General features: G+C 57.9%; 1 protein-coding gene across 1 annotated transcript in view; it reads right to left on the reverse strand.

The window, feature by feature from the left end:
* The window catches only part of CACNA1E (calcium voltage-gated channel subunit alpha1 E), a 264,347-nt gene that overhangs the window by 127,922 nt on the left and 124,194 nt on the right, over positions 1 to 12,231 (reverse strand). The gene's annotated exons all lie outside the window — the stretch shown is intronic.

Below are 12,231 nucleotides of genomic sequence, written 5' to 3' on the forward strand. Positions count from 1 at the left end.
TCTCTGTCAGGTGCCAGAGCTGGGCTGGCTCCAGGCAGCTGGCTGCCTGCTGAGCTGGGTGGGGTGCAATCGGGAGGGTGCTGGAGTCTGTGTCACAGAATTTAGGGGGCCTTGGCCATTGCACTGCCCTACTGAAGTGCAGGTCTGATGATAAACCACTGAGCATCGCTCATGTCTGTGTCTCCTGAAACAGAGCTAAGGCGGCTGGAAGCCCCTGCCAGGCACTGGCTGGGATGAGAGAACGGCACCAGGTCACAGACTAGAGCTGTGGTTTCCAACCATTTTGCGCAGACAGACGCTTTTTCAATCCATTAAAATTTCCCAGACCCCTCCCCACACATGATCCGTTTTTGCGAGTGGCCCAACTAACCCCTTCCCACCGCTTTGGAACACTTAGGGTATGTCTACACTACAGTGTTATTTCAAAATAACACGTCCACACACAAAACGTATTTCAAAATAGCTTTTTGCTATTTCGAAATAGCGCGTCCACACTGATAGGACGCTGAATCGCATGTAAGGCCAGCTGAAACTGGTTCCGGCAGGGCATCAGGTCAGAAGTTACCTTGTGGCCAGGGCGGCCAGCAGGGCACCCTGGGAAGGGCTGGAGGCCCCCTATTTCAAAATAAGCATCTACACAGCGCTTATTTCAAAATAGCAATTTCGAAATTGGCGCTATTCCTCGTGGAATGAGGTTTACCAATTTCGAAATAAGCCCCCTGCCTTTTTGAATTAATTTCGAAATAGCAGTTGGCTTGTGTAGGCGCTAGGAAAGCTATTTTGAAATAACTCTGCCGTGTAGACACACCCTTAGAGCGGGGTGACATATTCAAAAAAGAGACAAAAACCGGTAAAAAGTGACAGGCCCCTTGATAAGCGGACTCCAGACAACAGTCGCAGCTTGTCAGCTTCAGTGTGGGCTGAGGGACGTGCCGACTGCAGGGCACAGAGCTTCTCGGGTCTCATTGGCTGTTGTTCACCCGCGCTGCTTCCTCAGCGCCTGTCCCTTCCGTCCCCTGCCCCCGTCCCCTCCGTCCCCTGCCCGTCCACGCAGCGATGGGGCTCTCGTGGGCCAAAGGCAGCTCTGGAGCTGCCAGCTCCTCGAGGATGGACTTTCAGGAGGGAAGGAGGCAAGGGAGGAACATCGGAAGTGTGAGGAGTGGGCAGCAGCTGTGCACACCGGGACACGTCTTACTTTTGATCCTGTTCTCCAGAAGCTAAGGGAGTGTGGGGAAAGTGCTTGCATGACGCACATGCCTCTCACACCTGGCTTGTGTGTAAGAGGCATGCACTGGATGTAAGCACTTTCCCCTCGCTCCCTCAGCATCCGGGGGAACAGGATAAAAAACAAGTCACTTCTCCCTCCCCCACCCCCTCGTTCCACTCTGGGAACTGGGGGGGGGGGGGGGGGTAAGGTGGTGGGCCCAATCCTTTCTTTTAAAAACTTTCTGCGGCCCCTCTGCAGTGCCCTCATGGACCCCGAGGGGTCCTCAGACCACAGGTTGGAAACAACCGGACTAGATGATCCTGATGGTCCCTTCTGGCCTGAAAGTCTAGGAGCTGGAGTGTGGCCAAGACACTAGAGGTCCTCCCAAGCAACGCTTCATCTTGACCCAAATCAAGGGCCTAGAATGCAGCATGGAGAATCGTATCCAGAGACAGCCTCGGCCGGCCACACCTCCGCATGCTAGGTGAAGGCAGCTGCAATCTGCTCCGTTATACTCAAACCAAGGGAGGTACTCGGTCTCCTGACACATTGCTAGTGCTGTCCTCCCCGCCAAGATGTTCTCCTAAAAAGGTCGCTCCGTGCATACAAGTCAGGAACCCCTCTTCTCCTCCCCGCTTCTCCTGCAGCTCTGGGCTCTCTGCCCGATTGTGGCAAGAAAGCGGCTGTCCCACTGCGCCCTGGGAGGTCTAGCAGCCTTCCCACAAGACCTCCCTCCTCTGGACTGGAATGTGGGGCCAGGGCTGGTGCCAAAGGAGGTGCCCTGTTCCTCTCCTCGCTGTCCCAAAAGGGACTGGCTGGTGACCAGCACTGGCAGAGGAAGGGCGTCGGTTTGACCCATTTAGTGCTCTTCTGCCCCGCGCAGACGAGTGCCATATAAACTTCCCCCCCTCAGCTCTGGCAGCCTGACCTCCAGAGCAGCCTCTGCTACCCCAGGCCTGGGCCCCTCACACTGTTCTGCTGGCTCCCCTCAGGCTTGACTTGCAGCATCTCCTTGCGCCCGCCCCCTCAAAACCGCGGTGGAAATACGCCTCCATCCCGGCCTCCAGCTCCCTCTGCCCCGCCCAGCCCTGCGGCCCCTGTTGCTCTGGTAACACACCTCAAGCACCACCCTGTTATTTCCGGGCTGAGTCTCCTCCACAGGGATTACCACTGGGGCCGGCGCCCTCACTGAGCGGGGGAAGGAGTGAACACTGAGGACCCAGGCTGGCCGGCTCATTTCGCACAATCAGAGTCTAGGTGGGGGATCCATTTCCCCCACTCCACCACCTAGGCCCCCTCTCAAAGCCTCCCCCACTGAACAGCAGCAGAGACTCTTGCCAGCTGCTGGCGTTTGCCCACCCCAGTCCCCTCGGGGTATCTCAGGGAGCCCAGCCCTGGGTGGAACCAGACTTCGCACTCAGTACAGCCAGGGGTGCCAAACCCAGCCCAAAACGCGGTGCCCTTACCCTTCCCTCCTCCACCAGACCCACAGCACCATCTCCGAGCTGGGCAAAGACTCTGCCTCGCCACGAAGCATGGATACTAGCGACACGCCCCTCTGTCCCACTGCAGCTGGCCAATCTTGGGGACCCAGGGCCATTGGCCCCTGCACCAGAACCTGACGTCTTCTCCTCTCTCCCCACCACCGTGCCACCGCTCATTGGAATGACCTCCCGCCAGAGGAAGGAGGAGGGCCTGACCAGCCAGCAAAGGGTGGGAGCTCAGGTTTCACATTACAATTAAGGGAGAGCTAAGCCCAGTGCAAAATCCCCGATCCAAACACCGTTGCACTCGGGAGAAGTTTTGGTCCCCATCGGAACACGGCAGCCGGGACCCATCCTTCTCCAGAGCAGAATGGGAGCTTTCTCTCTATGCCTGACTCCAATTGGAGCTCCCCGGTGTCTCGCCTGCACCACACTAAGCAATACAAAACCACAGGGTTTGCATCTGTGAAGCATGACCCAGGTTCAGAAGGAAGAATCGCGTGCAATGAAGTTGCCTTCTCGACTAGAGGCTGTCAACAGTTGCCCTTCCGGTTCGGGGGCTTTCCAAGTGCTCGTCTAGTCTGACCCCGTCACTGTTAATAGCGTCCCGTGCCAACCAAGCTGCGCTACAGCCTCGCAGCTGAACGCAGAGGCCCAGAAAAGGGATGACGCCAGCACCCGGGAGAGCACTAACCGCAGGGCCAAACCGTATCAGCTTGAAAGGCTTCTAGCGAGCACCGCTCCATAACATCACAATACAATTATTCACTGATCCTTTTAATAAAGCTGTGCGCCCTCTCCACCACCCTGCCACCTCCCAGTCCCTGTTCGTCCTCTTGTCTTGTCAGCTGTGCATGACGCCGGCCCGAGCCGGGCTGTGGCAGAACGTGACCGTCTGGGGGAGGTGGCATCAATCTTGTTGGAAGGAACGATTCTTTTTTCCTAATGCTAATTACGCCCTCGTCTCCCTCTGAGTCATCGGCAGCGCTGCTCGAGAGCGGGCCGTCGCGAGCCGCTTCTGGAAGGAAAGTCGTCTCCAAAGACTGGAAGAACGGGGGGAAATCTGTAAGGTGGGGGGAAAGCCCCCTCTCGATGGGAGAAAAGTTGCTGGCTAACACCCCCCAGCAGTGACGGTGATTCCTCACATTCTGTGCTCCCGACCCGGCCCTGCCTGCCAACGGCTTGGCGTGAAAGCGACGCCAAAGCACGAAATGCTTCTGAAGAGACTGAATCAAGGCTTAGACGTGGTCCCTGCCAACAGCCCAAGGCAGACAGTGACACTAAGTCTCAGGGCGGGAGGGGGAAGTAACCAAGGGCCAGATGGGATTACGGCCACTGTCCAGAAGTCCTCCCGCTAGCGAACGTGGGCCTACTAGTGCCCCACACCCAGCGCTAACTAGTAGAGTCTTACACAGATACAAAATTTGTACCTGCATCTGTAGCCACAAAAATGCGCCGTGGATGTCCGTAGATGCGGATACCTGAGGATACAAAGCGGATCTCCACAAATTTGCAGGGTTCTAGATACAAAATTTGCATCTGCATCGGCAAAAATGCGCAACAGACATCCACATCTGTAGATGCGGATACACAGCAGATCTCTATAGGGGTCTACTAACTGGAATTGGGAGGAGACTCCTCTCCAAGCCAGCAGTCCCACCTTCTCCTGCTCCCTCCCAAGACTGCCGCGGAACATCGCTGCCCTGCTCTCTGCCCTAAGACCCAACAGCTGGTGCTCCCAGCCTCTGTCTCTCTCTCTTGCTGTTTCTGCCTCGCTTTCCTCACCTGCAGACTTCAATTACTGAGAGCCACACACAAACGAGAGGGGGATCATGACAGACGGTGAAAAGCAGCTTGGGGGCGGCGGTGCACCTGTGCCGGGAAAATGGTCTCAATTGCCAGCAATTTCAGCCGTGACGCAGCGGCAATGTTTTCTTTGCCGAACCTGCCCAGCTGGGGGCGGTGCCACCTCCTCTCGCAGTAAACAGTCACACATGGCAATTATCACATTAACCTCCGGAGGGGAGCGCGGGATGGCTGCGGAGGCGGTGGAGGTGGAGGGATTAGAACCCGTGTCTCTCCACGCTTTACAGGCAGCACCTGTGCTGGCAGCTCGGTGCCAGAGGGGCGGCCCCTGCTCGTCCCGAGCCCTTTGGGGAAGGCGCAAAACCCAAGGCAGGTGAGAGGAGAAACCCAATTCATAAACCACCACAGAAAGGGAAGCAAAGCTCCCGTCTTTCCAGAGGCATCTGCCCTCAGCCAGGCTGGGCTTGCATGCAAGATGGAGGTTCATTCCCCTCCAGCCCTGCATGTGTCACATACATATTGGGAGCTTCTGCCCCCTTCCCAGTGTGTCCCCATGCTCTGCTGCCCCCCCCCGCCCCCATCACCGAGGGAGCTAGGTCTGGGGAGACAGCCCTTCTCTGGCCCTACTGACAAACACCAGGGTTCCTCCCACTGGCTTAACTCTCAGGGGGTATGTCTACACTACCCCGCTAGTTCGAACTAGGAGGATAATGTAGGCATACTGCAATTGCAAATGAAGCCCGGGATTTGAATTTCCTGGGCTTCATTTGCATAAGTGGGGCGCCGCCATTTTTAAATCCCTGCTCGTTCGAACCCCGTGCCGCGCGGCTACACGGGGCTCGAACTAGGTAGTTCGGACTAGGCTTCCTAGTTCGAACTACCGGTACACCTCATTCCACGAGGAGTAACGGTAGTTCGAACTAGGAAGCCTAGTTCGAACTACCTAGTTCGTGCCGCGTGTAGCCGCGCGGCACGGGGTTCGAACCAGCGGGGATTTAAAAATGGCGGCGCCCCGATTATGCAAATGAAGCCCGGGAAATTCAAATCCCGGGCTTCATTTGCAATTGCGGTATGCCTACATTACCCTCCTAGTTCGAACTAGCGGGGTAGTGTAGACATACCCAGGGTGGCCTGGGAGTTTAAGGGGGGCCTAGGCCCAGCAGTTGGGGTCGGGCCTGCCCCTGCACGGGAGAGGAGGAAGTGGAGCGACCCAGCCTGAGCTGCTCTGCCCCCTCCCGGCTGGGTGACTCCACTTCACCGTGGCAGAAGGCCCGGCCCCGGCCCACCTCTCCCCTCAGTGAGGTGGCCGGGAGCCAGGCTTGGGGGAGTGCAGCAGCCAGGGCCAGCTCGCTCTGCTTCCATCGCCGCGGTGAATGCCGGGGGGGCCCTGACACCTGCTGCCAGCCCCAGCATCCTCCAGTCAAATCCCCTGGACCATGCCACTTGGGGGAAGCGGCTTGGGAAAGAGGCGCAATGAGGGTGGGAGGAGGTGGAAAGATGCAGGCCAGGCGTGGAGCAGTCGGGCCTGGGGCGCGAGCGGATTGGCCCAGGCCCCCAGTGGGAACAAGCAGCCGAGCTTCCCCCGTCACACATGTTCTTTATGGGACTCGGCCTGAGGCCTTCACCAAACACAACCAGCTCGGCGCCCCAGCAAGCAACCAGCTGAGCCACAGAGCTGCCTCCAAACTGGAGCTCGCTGGGGGAGAGGCGGGGGGAAGGAGGCTCTGAGTTACTGCAGCAAATTCTTTCCCAGGTGTCTGGCTGGTGGAGCTTGCCACATACTCAGGGTCTAACTGGGCACCATTGTGGGGCTGGGAAGGAATCTTCCTTTCCCCCCACTCAGATTGCCAGAGACTCTGGTTTTTTTTCATCTCCTCTGCAGCATAAGGCAGGGGCCACTTGCATGTTGAAACACCCTGGGAATTTGCATATCTTCTTCCGATCGCATTTTCGAAAGATTCTCTTTCGAAAATGAAAGTAGTCTAGATGTGTTGTTTTTAAAAAAAAAAAAAAAACGTTTTTGAAAGAACCGCGTAAACCTCCTTTTTTTTAGGAAGAACAGTTTTTTCGAAAAAGGGTTTCGGCTTTTTTTGTTTTTTTTTCTCGAAAAAACGTGTCTAGACAACTTTAATTTTCAAAAGATCCTCTGTCGAAAATGCGATCGGACGAGGATATGCAAATTCCCATGGTGTTTCAGCATGCAAGTGGCCCCTGCCTTATGTTGCAGAGGAGATGAAAAAAAACAGAATTTGCATCTCCTCTTTCGAAAGCTCTTTGTAGTTTAGACATACCCTAGGAATGGTGAACTCTCTGTAACCTGAGGTCTCTAAGGCAGGATGTGAGGACTTCAGTCACTCAGCAGGAGGGCAGGAGTCTCTAATAGCAGAGGGGGAGGTTCTGAGACCTGCGAGGGGCCGGAGTCGTACTAGATATTCCCGGCCTTAAAGTTCATGAGTTTATAATGGCAGGCGGTACCTGGTGCGGGCCGGGAGCGCCAGGAACCACGATGGCTGAGAGACACATAACTCCGGCGAGTGCAGAGTCTGGGGTGTGCTGAGCAGGAGCGTGCTTGGATTCCTAAGCCGCCCATTCTTTGGGGCTGCAGCTGGACCCAGGAAAAGAAACGGTGTCCGGGGATGGGACACAAGGAGGGGCAGAACTGGCCAAAGTCTTTCAAGGCTGGAAAGCCCCGAGGGCCTGTCAGAGACTGAGGTGAGGACAGTTCCCTGCATCCCCAAGGCTGACATTGCTTATTGCATTAACCACCTCCCTCCTCTTAGGGAAGCGTGACTCTGGCTGCTACTAAGGCAGCATTGCCTAGTGGGTAGGGCACTGGACTGGTAGTCAGGAGAGCTGGGGTGTATTCCCAGCTGTGCCATGGCCCAGCTGGGGAACCGGGAGCAAATTGCTTCATGTCTCTGTTTCCCTCTTTGCCTTGCCCGTGTTGACTGTAAGCTCTTTGGAGCAGGGATTGACTCTTGCTTGGCGTTCAGACAGCACCTCACACAAGATGGCCCTGACCTCAAGTGGGGCCTCCTGGTACCACTCTGCCCTAGAAAACTACCACGGCCTGGCTGGTGTGGAGATGGCTGCTGCCCCACGCTGTACCCATTTTGCAGATAAAGAGAGGACTACTGAGTCCTGCACTGGCCCCGGCAGCCAGTTCACATTAAAGTGTAAAGGAAAGAAACCAACCCATCCCATAGGCAGTGAGAGGGAGCCCCGTTCTTCTTGGCCACTTTGTTGTGGTCTGTGTTGCAGGAGGGCGTTCCGCTAGGCTGGGGCATCACCAGGCTTTCTGCAGGGCAGTGCCAGGGGGTGTGCACGAGGGCTGCCACTTTCCAACAGCACAAAAGTGAACACTCTTGTCCTGCCCCACCCCACCCCTTCCTTGAGGCCCTACTCCCCCCAGCGTCCCTCCTTCAGTCACTCATGTCCCCACACCCACACTTACGCTCACCAGGCTGAGGCAGGGTTGGGGTGTGGGCAAGGATGAGGGCACCATCTGGGGGTGTTGACCCCAGGGTGGGGCCAGAAATGAGGGGCTTAGGGCGTGGGAGGCAGCTCTGGGCTGGGGAGCAGGAGCAGGTGAGGGCTCTGGCTAGAGGTGCAGGTTCTGGGGCTGGTTTGGGCATTAGGGATGCAGGAGGGGGCTCTGGGCTGGGTGCAGGCTCTGGGAGGGAGTTGGGGTGCAGGAGGGCTCTCATGGCTGGGCCAAGGGGTTGGAGTCGGGGGGCAGGTTCTGGACGGATGTGTATGCGTGGGAGGGGGTTCCAGCTTGGAGCAGGGGGTCCGGCGTGCAAGCTTTGGTTGTGCCGCACTTACCTCAGGTGGACATCCAATAGGTGGCACAGCATAGTTCCAGCTGCCCTGGCCCTGTGCTGCTCCTGGGCACAACCGACATATCTGCCCTAGGCAGAGGTGCAGCCAGGTGGCTCTGCACAGTGCGTGCTGCCCACGCCCACAGGTGCAGCCCTGCAGCTCCCACCGACCACGGCTCTCACCCAATGGGAGCTGCAGAGGCAGTGCCGGGGGCGGGGACAGCTCCCAGAGCTTTCCTGGCCACCGAGGATGCCAGCCACTTCCAGGAGCCGTGCGGAGCCAGGGCAGGCAAAGAGACTGCCTTAACCCGGCTGTGCTGCCGACCGGACCTTTAGTGGCTCAGTCACTGGTGCTGCCAGGATCCCTCTTCGACTGGGCATTCTAGCACCCCTAGGCTACGTCTACACTGCAAGCCTCTTTCGAAAAACAGCGTCTAGACGACAACCAGTACTTTCGAAAAAGCAAGCCGCCTTTTCGAGAGAGCCCCCAGGCAGTCGGGATGCTCTCTTTCGAAAAAGCACAGTTTGCATTACACGGCGCCTTTTTTCAAAAGGTTTTCCGCGGTCAAAAAACCTGCTGCATTCTTTCGATTTACCCTTTAGTCTAGACACACCCCTAGTGTGCACATGCCAGCCGGTGCCAGAGACACCGGTAGAGCAGGGAACAGACTCAACAGCAATTTGGCAGAAACTTTCAGTCACTACTGTCCCGGGGCAGATAACCACCCTGATGGGGAGGCCAGAAGGTCTCTTTTCCGTTCCCAGTCACCCATAGCATCTGGCCTGACCCCTCCCAGGAAGTCCCAGGACCCCCGTTCTAATTAGCCGCTCCCCTGCAGGCCAGCCTCTCCTGGATCTGCCAGGATGCTCCCACCACACCGCCGGCAGCGTCTGCAGCTGGGTCTGACGCGCTCTGCAAAGCCGGAGCAGAGAGGGAAACCGCCCTGCACTTTAGCCACTGGAGAGAGACGGTGTTTGTCCAATGCTCTGCAGGGAGAGGGAGCCGGGGTAGGGCAGGGCCGGGGACAAGTCACGCGGTAATTTGGAGACAAGCTGCCTTCTGACAAGCAGAGTGGCACTGTATCTCCCAGGCTGGCGGAGTCCCGGGCCAGCAAAAGGCTGTGGTTTTGCCCTCCCGCCTGGCCTTCTGTCAGGGGGTCACTACCCCTGGCTATAAGCATGGCAGCTCTGGCCCTTAGGGACCCTGAAGCCCTCCACACTCTGGCTGAGGGATCGGGGCTCTCCCTGGCCACCGCTGTGGATCCCTTCCTCCCGCTACCAGCCTGGCCGCGGAGCTCCCCAGCTTCGGGCGCCAAGTCGAGCTCTGCCCCGGCACACGAGGCTTCCTCCCACCAGTGACCGGAGGCTGGCAAGGGCAGCGAGCCAACGCACCCGGCCCCTCGCAGCCTCGCACGGGGACCAGGACGGGCTGCTCGGGCGAGTTGCACGAGTCCTGCCCGTGATCTGCAGGGGGAGTGAAAACTCCCCAGGCGGGGGAGATGCCGATTCATTGCCCCCACAACCTGCACCATGTTCCCCCCATGGCTAGAACAAGCTGCACAGGCTGTGCTGGGCAGATGGGGGCGGGGGCTGTAAATTGGGTCAGGACAGAGCAGGGGAATGAGCCGGCTGCTGAAGACAATAAGGGGAGGATTTTGATGGGTGAGTCGGACACTCTGGCAGTTGCAGGCTGTCCTTGCCCACGCTTGAGTAACAGGCATTTACTTTATCCCCGGGGGAAATAAAAATAGCTGCTCTACAGCCCAATACGTCCTGCTCCCTGAGCACTTCGGTGAAGAGACCCGAGGCTGCCTGCGGAATGGCCAGCCTAGCTGGGCAGCCTTGGCAGGAAACCTGGGCTCCTCAGAACGGGAGGTCCCTCGGCTCCCCAGGAATTCGGCACCCGGGGAGGTTTCGCCCCCTTTTAGAGCGGCCTGCAGCAGCAGATGACAAGCAGCTTCACCAGAATGATTGCTGAATAACAGCGCCCAGACAGCCAGTGGCCAGCTGCCGCGCTCAGCCGTGTAAAGGTGGTTCAGGGTTGCCAGCTTTATACACAACTGGGGAAACCGAGGCACGGAGCAAGGACTCACCCTATGGTCACAGAGCAAGGCAGGCAGACTGTGAGGGGCTACGGGGGAGCAGCAGGGAGGCGTGGGCAGCAGCAGAACAAGGACTAGACCCCAGTGTTCCCGAGCCCTGAGCAGTGCCCCATCCATGGCACCACGTCGCCCTTCCTTGAAGGGATTCCAATTCCTCCTCCGAAGCGGCTCCCACAGCCCTTGGGCAGGAGTCCCAGCCTCACCACGGCTATGGGGGGGGGCAGAACCTGGGCAAGGAGACCCTGACCTCTAGTCTGATGGTCCCGCCCCCATGGCTCAGGGACCTGGGAGAGGGGAACATGGCCAAGGAGAACCTCAGTTTGCTGCACCTGAAAATGGGCACAAGTGTTTCCCCAGCCAAAGACATTTCCCTAGAACTGTTCCCTCCCCTGTCACAGCTCCCACAAGGCCCCCCACATTGGCGCCTGCGTTACACCCACATCTCACAGCCTGCACTGCCGGGACCCCACCTCACCAGCCAGCAATCTGCTCAGCTACTTGCTACCAGATAAGAGGCACGTCTCATTGGGGGTATGGCTGCGGAGCGGGCTCCTGGACCATCTCAGTGGGAGCACGACAGCATCGCAGTCCCCCTGGTTCACACCAATTTTGCCAGGGCCCACACCTGGGGATCACAAGTGGGGTGGATTTGTGCTTCCTCCCCCACTGTCCCTACGTGACTCAGCAGCCCCCATCAGAGCCGACCCACCAACTCACAGAGCCCTGTGCCAGAACTGAGCCTGCTTTGCATGAGGCAGGTCCCCCTGCACGGGCCGAGACGGGGCGGTTCCCTAGCCTGGAGGTTTAACGCCACTTTGCCCCAGTGCAGCTGTCAATACGCACGGTGAGGGGCGCAATGGGTCCAGCCAACCACGGTCCCCGGCGGCTGCTCACCTCCACTTAACGTTATTGTCCTCATAGCCAGTCCTGAGATTTAAGTCCAGGCCTCACTGTTCTGAAGCCCAGTTCTCCTCCCGGCAAAGCCTCCACTCTGCACGGTGCTGAGCTGCCTGGCTCTCCCCCGCTAACGCGCTTACACCCATCGTTTAACAGCAGTGAATGGGATCGCTCGGGGGCTTAACGTGACACGAGCCTCAGTGTTGCGCTAGACCAGGGCCCGAGCATTCAGCACCGCCCGAAACGGACAGCTCCTTCCCTGGCCCCCCTCAGTGGAGAAAAAGGAGACCAGGACACGGCCGAGGTGCATGTACCACAAACATCCCCGGCCACAAAGCCCAGAGAAAACCAAGCACGTCCTGACCCTAGCCCCTGGATTTGTGAGATTGTGCCATACGCTGTGTTGCCCTGTTGGTCTCCACCGAGTCCAGCTACGACACAGTCCTTCCGCACCAACGATTCACGTGCACAGGCAGCGGTGAGAAGCTGAGCCCAGGACAGGCCTAGCAGCCTGCGACCCTCCACGGTTCTCTGAGCCACGGCTGCCCATGGTTGGCGGGGCTGCTGCTGGAACCCTTGCCTTGCGATTGCATTTGTAACAAACTGCCAGGAGTGCTCAGAGTATAAAATAAGGCCTCCTTTGGGGGTTTAACAATGTTAAGAAATCAATATATTAAGCGGAATGCAAGAGCGGTTTTGCCACCTACATGTATCATATGAGATGTACCTGCCATGGCAGGCGGGGGCCCTCTCCTGTGTACACATAAATATCAATGTGCCATTTTAGCAGCTAGACACTGTGCCTTTTCTCAGTTGCTTCTCGCATTGTGATAGAGGCTCTAGTCAGGGATCCAGACTCCACTGGGCCTACACAGAGGCTATGTCTACACTCGCGGCTTCTTGCGCGAGTAATA

This window comes from Pelodiscus sinensis, chromosome 9, assembly GCF_049634645.1.
Source record: "Pelodiscus sinensis isolate JC-2024 chromosome 9, ASM4963464v1, whole genome shotgun sequence".
NCBI classification, from domain to species: domain Eukaryota; kingdom Metazoa; phylum Chordata; order Testudines; family Trionychidae; genus Pelodiscus; species Pelodiscus sinensis.